At 40.4% G+C, this 12,343-nt stretch overlaps 1 protein-coding gene across 1 annotated transcript in view; it reads right to left on the reverse strand.

The window, feature by feature from the left end:
- ankra2 (ankyrin repeat family A member 2) overlaps positions 1-12,343 on the reverse strand; it is a 41,135-nt gene that overhangs the window by 23,492 nt on the left and 5,300 nt on the right. The window lies entirely within an intron of this gene.

A 12,343-nucleotide genomic window follows, 5' to 3' on the forward strand; every position in this document is an offset into this window, starting at 1 on the left:
AATTCAACTACATGTTGTAGACTGGCACATTCCAAGCTCCAGGACTACATTGTGAGGGATATACTAAAGCTTCAGGCATCTACCAAGGCATAGTTGGTCAAGACCGCTGTCTAAAGTCTTTCTGTTGAAGTACAATAAGGGTCCGTTCAGTTGTCATACCCCCTCAGTGCCTCAGAATGAATATAAATGGTTTCATGCACAACTAGAAAATGCATTTTGTTTTGCAACTGTAGAGAACTGTAGACAAATGTCAAAATTCCAACGTTTTGACTGTTTTCTCCTCTTTGCAAAGATTGCCCAGAACAGATTTAGAACCTTTGTATGTGCTTATGGATCATTTTTGTGAATAAAGTATATTTTTGAAATAAAAATAAATGAGAGGGGAAATGAAGAGACCACTGACTCATCCATCTGGAAAGTGCTTTGAAAAGGTCTCGAGAGACTTACAGTGCTTATTGTCAGGTTCATTTCATGCAGCTCTGATGCAGTTTTCCTTAGGACACGCACTGGGACAAACATCAGCTATGTCTGGGGGGGCCATTTACCTATGAAAGATGTTCTTAAGTCTGCTTGAAATGCATTGATCTTCCAGTGGATCTAAGACGTTTCTGCACTAATATATGAAGGGGCTGTTAAATTATAGACACCTCATAACTTATCTTGAAATATATTATGTTTCTGGTCATATTGGTAAATTGTTCCAATTTTGCTTTTGCTTGAAGACACCCAAGAATGCAATGCTCAAAATAAAGAACACGATTTCTAAAATTATATTTTCTAGAACATCTGATTTGAACTGTTTTTCAATGTGCTTACAGCTAATTTATGAATAAAGAACATTTTTGCACAAAGTAAGAGGATAAAAAATTCTAAAAGATACAGTGAGGAAAGACAACCATCTAAGGCCTTCCGCCGTGATATCCTGAGGGGTTGTTAACTTGTAAAATCTCTTGTAGCTTGTAGTGGAATGTAAATAGTTTCTTATTTTTTTCTTCCAAACTGGCAAAGGCAAAGTAAAAACTTACAGACACAAGAGAAGGGGCTGATCAGTGAGCAAAGTTAAAGAATTTCTACTTTCTATGTGTCTTCAGTTTTTAGCTTATAACACAACAGTAAGGTTAAAGTAACTAAAGCAGCTCGGCCAAGTTGAATGCCTCCTGTGGCATGTGTGCAGTCGTGGGCATTTCTTGTGATCTAGACAAACAATGTGTAGTATCACCAATTGCACAAGTTTGCGTTCTAGATTTCAGAGCTTGAAAAGTGGCCAGAGCCATTGGGTGTACCCGTGAGGCAGAGAACTACATAGTGCCATAGACAGAGTCATACAGCATGCAAACAGACCCTTCGGTCCAAGCCATCCATGCCAACTAGACATCCCAATTTAATCTCGTCCCACTTGCCAGCATTTGGCTCATATCCCTCTAACCCCTTCCTATTCATATACCCATCCAGATTCCTTTCAAATGTCGTAATTGTACCCACCTCCACCACTTCCTCTTACACCTTGTTCCATACACGCACCACTCTCTGCGTGAAAAAGCTTCCCCCCAACATTCTTTTCAAATCTTTCCCCTCCTATCCTAAACCTATGTCCTCTTGTTTTGGATTCCCTCATCCTAGGAAAAAGACCTTGGCTGTTCACCCTACCCATATCCCTTATGATTTCATAAACCTCTAGAAGGTCACCCGTCAGTCTCTGACTGTCCAGGGAAAAGACCCAGCCTACTAAGCCTCTCCCTATAGCTCAAACCCTCCAGTCCCGACAATATCCTTGTAAACTTTTTCTGCACCCTCTCAAGTTTAACAACATCCTTCCTGTGGAAGACAACCAGAATTGTATGCAGTATTCCAAAAGTGGCCTCATCAATGACCTGTACAGCCATAACATGATGTCCCAACTCCTATACTCAAATTTATGACCAATGAAGGTAAATTCCTTCTTCACGTTCCTGTTTTCCTGCGATTTCACTTTCAAGGAACTTTGCACCTGCACCCTCTAGGTCTCTGTTTGGCAAAACTCCCCAGGGCCCTACCATTAACTGTATAAGTTAATGAGTTAAGTTAATAAGTAAACAGCTGGTTTTCCTCACAAAAATGCAACACCTCATATTTATCTGAAGTAAATTCCATCTGGCACTTCTCGGCCCATTGGCCCATCTCATCAAGGTCCTGTTGTACAGGTAATTCTCCTATATCGTCATAGCTGCATTCCAGCAAAACTTCACTTCATAGAAAATTGCTTAATAGAAATAATGGTGCCTATGGAAAAAGTGAGGTTCAGGGCAGACCAGCAAAAAATATCATTCACGATTGCTCACAAAATCACCCAAAAGCTTAACACAAAGAGTATAACAGCCTGAACGAAAATTTAAGTCATATTTATTAACAAAACAAAAGTAAATTTAATACATTAAATTGAAAAAAACATCGTTAATGCAGGGACAGAGAGTCATCGTCATCACTACCTCCACCATCAGGTGCAGTTGTGGTTACAGAAGTGGATGGCTGTGGTTGATTGTCTTCTGACTGTTTCTTGGGGGTTGGTTTAGATTGTGTGATATGCAGGTACAAGAACAAATTAGAAAGGCAAATGCTATGTAAAAGAGTAATGCCCTCCTACAGGAATTATACAAGAATATTCTTGTCTCAGAGGGACAGCAATGAGCATTCATTAGTTTAATTTTTGAGATTAAGCTGTTCAATGTATTGTACTGTACCGATCACGCGGCCTGATGGCAGCTGACATTGGTGCATGCACAGAATGAAGCGTATGAAAGGATTGCCGCTGGAATCGCGCTGTAGCGAACAGAGGTAAGCGTTATCAAAAACACAGATCCCGAACTTTTCAGCGATGTTATGGTTAAATTGCACTGCTGAAGCAAGCTTTATATACAAGAGCTATCTGTACCTTCTTCACTGCCCAGTACACCATCTATTTTGGTGTCATCTGCAAACTTACTAATCATACCTCCTATATTTAAATACAAATAAATAATGAAAAGCAGTGGACCTAACACTAATCCTTGTGGTGCACTACGGGCCACATGCATTCAGCGCCACCCGCTGTCTCCTACCTTCAAGCCAATTTTGTCTTCAATTGGCTGGGTCATAGAGTCATAGAGATGTACAGCATGGAAACAGACGCTTCGGTCCAACCCGTCCATGCCGACCAGATATCCCAACCCAATCTAGTCCCACATCTATAAGGTCACCCCTCGGCCTCCGGCGCTCCAGGGAAAACAGCCCCAGCCTGTTCAGCCTCTGGGCTATGGAGGATAGCTCAAATCCTCCAACCCTGGCAACATCCTTGTAAATCTTTTCTGAACCCTTTCAAGTTTCACAACATCTTTCTCCAATTTAGAACTTCAACTTTTAGATCTGGCTTATCCTTCTCTATCACTATTTTAAAACGAATAGAATTATGGTCGCTGGCCCCAAAGTGCTCCCCCACTGACACCTCAGTCACTTGCCCTGCCTTATTTCCCAAGAGTAGGTCAAGTTTTGCACCTTCTCTAGTAGGTACATCCACATACTGAATCAGAAAATTGTCTTGTACACACTTAAGAAATTCCTCTCCATCTGAACCTTTAACACTATGGCAGTCCCAGTTGATGTTTGGAAAGCTAAAATCCCCTACCATAACTACCCTATTATTCTTACAGATAGCTGAGATCTCCTTCCAAGTTTGTTTCTCAATTTCTCTCTGACTATTAGGGGCTCTATAGTACAATCCCAATAAGGTGATCATCCCTTTCTTATTTCTCAGTTCCACCCAAATAACTTCCCTCGATGTATTTCCAGGAATATCCTCCCTCAGCACAGCTGTAATGCCATCCCTTATCAAAAATGCCACTCCCCCTCCTCTCTTGCCTCCCTTTCTATCCTTCCTGTAGCATTTGTATCCTGGATCATTAAGCTGCCAGTCCTGCCCATCCCTGAGCCATGCTTCCGTAATTACTATGATATCCCAGTCCCATGTTCCTAACCATGCCTGGAGTTCATCTGCCTTCCCTGTTAGGCCCCTTGCATTGGAATAAATGCAGTTTAATTTATTAATCCTACCTTGTCCCTGCCTGTTCTGACTGTATGTCTCACTTCTGTTCTCAACTGTATCAGTCTCAGATTGATCTCTTTCCTCACTATCTCCCTGGGTCCCACCCCCCCAACCTACTAGTTTAAATCCTCCCAAGCAGTTCTAGCAAATTTCCCTGCCAGTATATTAATCCCCTCCCAATTTAGGTGCAATCTGTCCTTCTTGTACAGGTCACCTCTACCCCAAAAGAGATTCCAATGATCCAAAAAATTGTGAATCCTTCTCCCATACACCAGTTCCTCAGCCATGCATTCATCTGCTGTATCCTCCTATTCCTGCCCTCGTAGCAATAGGAGTAATCCAGATATTACTACCCTTGAGGACCTCTTTTTCAAATTTCTGCCTAACTCTCTGTAATCTTCCTTCAGAATCTCAACCTTTTCCCTTCCAATATCATTGGTTCCAATGTAGACAATGACTTCTTGCTGGCCCCTCTCCCCTTGATCCTGGCACCAGGGAAACAACACACCATTCTGCTTTTTCCTCTGCTGGCCACAGAAACGTCTGTCTGTACCTCGGACTACAGAATCCCCTAACACCATTGATCTCTTAGAAGCCGACGTACCCTCATTGCATTAGAGCCAGTCTCAATACCAGAAACTTGGCTGTTCGTGCTACGTTGCTCTGAGAATCCATCACCCCCTACATTTTCCAAAACAGCATACCTGTTTAAAATGGGTATATCCACAAAAGACTCCTGCACTAGCTGCCTACCTCTCTTACCCTTCCTGGAGTTAACCCATCTGTGTGACTGTATCTGAGACTTGCCCCTCTTTCTATAACTGCCATCCATCACATACTGTTGCTGTTGCAAATTCCTCATCGCTTCTATTTGTCTCTCCAACCGATCCACTTGATCTGATAAGATTCGCATCCAACAGCATTTATGGCAGATATAATCCACAGTAACCCTTAAACTCTTGTTAAACTCCCACATCTGACAAGAAGTACATATCACTGCAAAGGCCATTTTTGCTCCTTCACAATCTACAGACCCAGAAAATAACACTGTCGTAGTCCTCTACAAAACACTGCCCCAGGTTAAATTAATAGCTATGGCTTATATTTTAAGTTTAATCAAGAGACTTATCTCCAAAAACATATAAATCAAGAAAGAACCCACTGTACTCACTAATACAGCCTTTCTCTTGGACAAACTTAAAACAACAGTTAACTCGTCTGATTCTGTGTTGTGAACTTCTCCCAAACCGGCTCCTCCAAGATTAGTTGTGAAATTCACTGTTTATTAATTTTCCCAGATGCACTTCAATGTCCAGTTACACATGAATTCAAAAACAGCAAAGGCAGTAACTATGCAGGTTCGTTCTCTCTCTCTCTCTCTCTCTCCTGCACTGTCCTCACCATGTGCCAACCCCTGGATTCCATATGATCTAACCTTACTAACCAGTCTCCCATGCGGAAACTTGTTGAATGCTTTGCTGAAGTCCATAGAGAGGTGGGCACATTAAGTTAGGGCAAACAGGCAGATAGAGAATGGATGACTGCCAGACAGTCCAAGAAAAACAGGTGGTAGTGCTGGAATCCCCAGAGATCTCATTTACTCACCACACTTCTGTTCTACATATTGGTGAGGACAATGGATCATTAGTAGGGTGTATGTGTAATGTTAAAAGATTAAATTGTAATATCTCTCTGGACATTAACATAATATTAAAGGATTAAACTGCACTGACCGAACATTCTGGAATGGGTAGGGACGACATTCATGCAGGAATGCAGATGGTCATTTGCTACTACTCCCCTACTGTTATCAAATTAAATCAGCATTCAGTGCCTTCCATTCTGAAATGCTTTCATAGCCATCCCCTGAAGCTAGGTATGTCGCACCTGCATTGTCTCGGGGAATCACAGAATCAGGAAATGGTCTGCAAAATGATTCCCCAAGATTAGGGCATTTACATTTACATTATCTCAGAGTATGACCTCATCCTACCATTGTACCTGGGGTCACATGTGACTGTGAGGGAGTGGCCAGAGTATCTGTAAACATTATGAACTGACCTGTATACAGGTGGTGTTTTCTTTGTTTCAGGGCCTCTTTGACTTGACCTTGCATGCCTGCGAAGAGGGTTTTCGGGTCACCTAGCTTAAACAGGCTTTAATAAACTTTAATTGTTTGCAGAAGTTAGTGTGTGCAAATTGCATCGTGTGTGTGAAACCTCAGGAAAAAAGCCTAATATAATGGTGGGATTCCAACATACACGGAGTGGACTGAATAAGTGATTATCTGAATGTTGGTTGCATGAGATGGATTGGCCTACAAATTAAGCTTCACCTTGATATCTCTCTCTCTCTAAACTTAACACTCAGTTGACCCATTGTCTCCTAGGGCTCGGTGGTGACGGAATCTTTGAGGTAACTGCACACCAATGAGTTGCTTTGTGTGAATCATGGTTAATTTGGGGTTAGAGTCCCCAGGGTTAAAAAGGGGTTTGAGTCCCTGTGAGAAGTAACAAAGGGATTAAGGTCCTCTCGGGAAAAAGGAGTTTAAAGTTCTCTACAGACACAAGGTTTGACGCTCCAGCGCATAAAAAAAGTTAGCTAGAATTTGGTACTACTTAAAGTTAAAGTTATCGCCTTTGTCCCCCATGGCTCCCCTGAGCAGTACTTTTGGGATGAAATGGCGTCACTGGAAAAAGGGGGAGCCAGTCCACTCGGGTCCCGACAGTGGACTGCCAGGGAAGTTTTGTCAGAGTTTTTGTTGTGGGAGTCTCAGTTTCTGGGCTGTGGACGCGACTCGGCGAGTCTTTCTTCTGGGAGGAGTGGCTTGGACTGCGGTGCTGTGTGGTCTGCTGCAAAGCTTTTCTCTTTTTGTGGGTATGATTTCATTGGGAGGATACGGCTGGTCTTTCTTTCCGTCACGGCCTTGTTCAGTGGTGGGGCGGTGTTCCTCAATCCAGTTTCCACCGAGGTGAGAATGTTTTAGTGATCCTTTTGTGTGCACACGTGCCAGGTGGTGTGGGGTTTGCGGAGCTTTGGGAATCTTGGACCAATGTTTGTGTTTTTCTTCTGTATCATGGTGGTTGATTGGGAGTCTGTGGACATGATATATTTTTGTCCGACTTTGGTGTGGATCTTTTGGGGCCACCTCTTCCATTTTTTTGACTCGTTTTCCATTTCATGGATTGTCACTGGGTAAACTGAGGGGGGTCTCAAGTGTGTGCATTTCTCCCTCGTATTAAAATGAAAAACAATTCTGACCAGAGGCTCTTCAAAAAAAATTCTGAAAATAAGGTTGTACTAATACTTGGGTCACCGAGGGGGGTTGGTGGTGGTGGGTGGGGGGGAAGAAAGAGTTTCAATTGTGCCGTGCTGAAAGTGTTTGTTATTTAAATAATTTGGTTTGTCAAAATACTGGTTCAGAAAATCATTTTAAGTAACTGTTTTGCCTTCAACTGTGTTTTGTGGGCTATGTAACAGGTCAGATTTTGTTTTTACATTTAAATTGTACAACATTATGTCCTTTTTAAAATTATCAAACTTGTAACTGTAAAACAAATTGATTGAGGACCTTGAACCCCTGATTTGTTTGAAATTTGAAAAAAAAAAGCCTATTTGAGTCAATGGTCATGCTTTAGTCAGATGAGAGTATTGCATTAAAATATGGATGTAGGTTTGTTCGCTGAGCTGGAAGGTTCATTTTCAGATGTTTTGTCACCATACTAGGTAACATCTTCAGTGTGGCTCCAGATGTCTAAATATGAACTTTCCAGCTCACAAACCTCAACCTGAGCTACAAATCTTCTCAAAACTTGCTGTATTAAAATATTTTTGAATTTTTTTTTTAAAATGCAGAGTGTCCACAAAAAGAAGAGTGCGTTTTAAGTTTGATGTTTTGTTAAGGTTTTGTTAAGAGAATACTAGAAATTGAGGCTGAGCTGTTTCAGTTCTTCAATTATTGTTAAGACTTCATGAATCCCATTCAAATTGCAAATTCAAAGAATGTTGATCTCTACCAAAGTTGCTACTGTAATTCTGACTGTTTTATTTGAGAAATTTCATTTGGAGAACATAATTTAAAACATTCTGTAATTGTTTCCCACGAATATTTGAGACTTAGATGTGAACTGAAACTGCTTCTTAAATGACAGGAAACATTTTGTTGTTTTCTTACTGTTCCAGATTTTTGAAATACAGTAGTGCCTTGAAATACGAATGACCCCGTTCACGAACAAATTGGTTTTAGAACAGGATTGTACGTAAAACTTTGCTTCAACGTATGTACGAAATTCAAGGTACGAACGAAGGTACGAACGCAAAAAGCCCGTGTGCGACCACCTGGTTTCATTGTTCTGCTTTGCTATGCGCTTGTTGAACGCAAAAGCTCTCGGGCCCAGTGTGATCTCATTCAGTTCGTCTTTGGCGTGTGCGCTCTGAACAGCAGTCCAAGCATTCTTAACGCTATCCGAGCAATGGGAAAAATTGATTCAGTTCGCAAACTGCGTCCTGGAACGGATTAAGTTCGTAAGTCGAGGCGCTACTGTACTTTCCCTAACAGCTTTCACATTAGCCAAGTATTAATTTGTTAAAGGAAAATAATTTTTGAATAACCTGAATGAGGTATCTGAGGATTTTAGGACCATCGATTGTTATTTATAAATGACTGAATTGTTCAGGCAATTTTATATTTTATAAGTTTATGGATTGAAAAAACTTGATAATGTCATAAATGGTGAACAGAGTAACAGACTTCAAGACGACTGAGAATGTTAAAATAGGCAGACACAATTTAGTATAGTGAAATGTATGACTGTCTTCATATTGTTTGTTTAGAAGAACTGGGGACATCTGTTCTTAGTGTCAATGAATCGGTGTAAATAAGGTGATAACATTTGCTCACTTGTGGAATATGTGGCAGTACTTCCTTCTCACTGCGGCCTTCTCACACTGGGGCTGGAAGATTGCGCATGTTTTTCAATTGGATGTTGGATAACTAAATTTCTGTTTATATCAAAGACTCTTTAAAAAAACTCATACTCAATAGGAAAATAACTTGTAATTTAATAAGCTGAGTGGAATATGCACATAATAGAACAATCCTGATATGTTTTCATGTATACCACACTGATCAGATTTGAATTTATGAAGCTCAGCTCCTTAATCTTGATTGTTCTCGGATGTGAATGTCTCATTACCCTTACAGGCTAGGAAAACACAAGGGCTAAAACTGACATAGTAAGGAAGTTGGAAGATGTTCATGTGTGAGTGAGAGCGCCAAAATATTTTTCTGTAAACTCCATTCACCGACTGAAGATTCAAGAGACAGACAGGATGGAAGCTGGTGGAAAGATTAATTCTGTGATCTGATTTGAGTGAACACTTGCTTGTCATGGATTGAATGTTCCCTGGAGCTCAAGATCCTTGAATGTTATTAATTTAATTTGTGTTCTAGGAATCTAAGATGATTTTTATTGGACTTATTAGTCCAACAAGGTTACCTCATGACCTTTTCCACATAGTTTAGGCTACTCTCTCGTTATGATGTACTGTTATCTAGCCAAAGCAAACAGCCATTTGGGGCCTGGCTTGATCAAGGTTTCCCACTTTGATGTGCATGTGGCTTAATTAGTCAAGCGTACTCAGACCTGTCAATGAGTTTCTCTTCCTCTGCAAACTTTTGCCATTTTATTGCTGCTTATCTGATTAAGTACATGTGGTGTTTTTATAATTTTAATATCAAATTCTGTATGCAGCAATAAGGAGTGTAGCCTGAAAGAGCTCTCAGGGGTAAGAGCTGGCACCACTACTCTGCTAATGGTTTTAGAACCTTAGGTCAAGCCTGGCTTCTAAGTATCTGTGTTATAATGTAACATGATACCATTGGTAAATAAAGGTAATAATTTAAACTAAATTGTCTGTAAGAGTTATATATTCCACACTACCCGGGACGAACTAAGACAGGCTTACAGATTAAATCCATCAGGGATTCCCTGAGCCGCCTTGAATGGTTACTTTAACGTACTGATAGAGGATTCTTCAGATAGGGGAACAGACAGGTATTTCTGCAGATGTGACTCTAGGTTGCTTCTCTGGTGCAATGGTCAAGGATGTCACAGAATGGTTGCAGGACATTCTTTTAGGGGAGAGCGAACAGCCAGAGGTCATGGTCCACTTTGGTATTAACAGCATTGGTAGGAAGGAGGATCCTGCAATCAGAATTTAAGGAGCTAGGTAGAAGACTAACAAGCAGTACCTATAATGTAGTAATTCTTGAATTAACCAGTACCACATACAAGTGAGCACAGAAATAGGAACATCAGACAGATGATTATGTAGCTAGAAACTTGGTGCAGGAAGGAGGACTCCAAATACTTGGGATTGGCTCTGGAGGAGATGGCACCTGCACAAAATGCACTTGAACAGGACTGGGATGAGGATGCAGTTTTGTCCAGGGTTTTTTGCTACTATACTGTGGAGGGTTTCAATTCAATCAGTAGAAATGTTGGAACCAGGAAAGAATTTTAGAAAGTAATGCCAGGGTGCACAAAATACTGGGAGAGGCAGAATCTAAAGTTAATTTTAGAGTCAGAGTAAAGGACAAAATAGTGGAATCTAAATTAGGGTTACACGGCAGGTATGAGAATAATAACTATTTTAGTTTAAGAGGAGGGAGTTCAAGTACAGATTGCCATGTAGAATCATAATGATTTGGTGGCATATATAAGAAAGCTGGCTCAACAGTAGATCTGAGTGTTAAATATTCCTGGTACAAAGCATTAAGAAATGTTAGGAAAGGGAAAAAAAAAACAAGTAGGGGGTGCTTTGAATAAGAAGAGCATTGCAGAAAGAAGATGTCTCAGAGGGGACAAGGACAGAATTGATTTGGCAAGAGGTAAGGATCAGGGAAGGTGCAATTACATGGTTGGTAGAATCTATCAATTGCCAATTAGTGGGAAAGATTACAGGTACAAATTTGCAAGGATATTATGGAAAGGCATAAACAATATATTGTAGTTATAATGAGGGACTTTAATTATGCAGATATATACTGGGATAGAGGTAGCATAAGGAGCAGTGAGGGGTGGGTGACCCCAGATTTTGTTCAAAGAATTTCCTACAGCAAGGTGTCAATTTCAACAAGAAAGGGGGCACTTCTAGATCTGGTTCTTGGGCATGAGGTAGATCAAAAGACAGGTGGGAGAACTTTGGGGGACAGTGATCATTGAATCTTTCTTGTCCATGGGATGGTGGCATTGCTGGCTGGACTAACAGTCACTGCCCATCCCAAAATGCTCTGATAGTAGCTATTAGTTAACCACATTGTTGAGGGTCTGGAGTCACACATAGGCCAAACCAGTTAAGGATGGCAGATTTCTTTTACTTAAAACATTAGGTTCATAAGATTTAGAATGACAGTGGAAATCCAGAGAAATAATCATCAATTGACAAAAAGCCAACTTCAATAGGTCAAGAAAGAAGCAGGGCTGGAAACAGTGGCACCAAAGATTGGCAATAAAAAACAGTAGCTGAATAATGGGCTACCTTTGAAAAGGTTATGGCTTGGACAGTCAAAGTATATGCCATCAAAAAGGAAAGATAGGATAAACAAATTGAGAGCTCAATGGATTTCAAATGGAAATAGGAATGAAGCTAAAGAAAAAAAATTATGCTTATGACAAGCTTCCAGTGGCAAATACATTTGAGAATCAAGCTGAATACTGAAGGTTCAGAAAAGAGGTGAAAAAACAAATGAGAAAGAAAAAGAGATTATGAAAAAGTGACTTGCAGCTAACAAAGGAAAATCCCAAATTTTTCTCTAAGCACATTGATACTAAACGGATGATAAAATGATAAATAAGCCGATTAGAGATAAAAAAGGGTATTTAAACATTAAGGCAAGAGGCATGGCTGAGGTGTTATATTGATACTTTGCATAAGTCTTTAGCTAGGAGGCAGATGCTGCCCAGGTCATGGTCATAGATGAAAAAACTCAGTTATTGGAAGGATTTAAAATTGGTAAGGAGAAGATATTGGAAAAGTTGTCAGTACATAAATGGTGATAAGGCAGCCAGACTGGATGAAATAAGATACTGAAGCAGAGTGAAAATTGCAAAGACCCAGGCAATAATCTTTCAGTTTACCCTGGATTCAGGGGTGGTGCTGGAGAAATGAAGAATTGCAAACAATATGCCTTTGTTCAAAAAAAGTTGTCAGGAGAGGCTTAATAATTACAGACTAGCCTTTAACTTTGTTGTTGAAAACTTCTAAAAATAATTCATGTGTCATATG

Source organism: Chiloscyllium plagiosum, unplaced genomic scaffold (assembly GCF_037043375.1).
Source record: "Chiloscyllium plagiosum isolate Xiang-an unplaced genomic scaffold, Cpla_swu_hap1 HiC_scaffold_2, whole genome shotgun sequence".
Lineage (NCBI taxonomy): Eukaryota > Metazoa > Chordata > Chondrichthyes > Orectolobiformes > Hemiscylliidae > Chiloscyllium > Chiloscyllium plagiosum.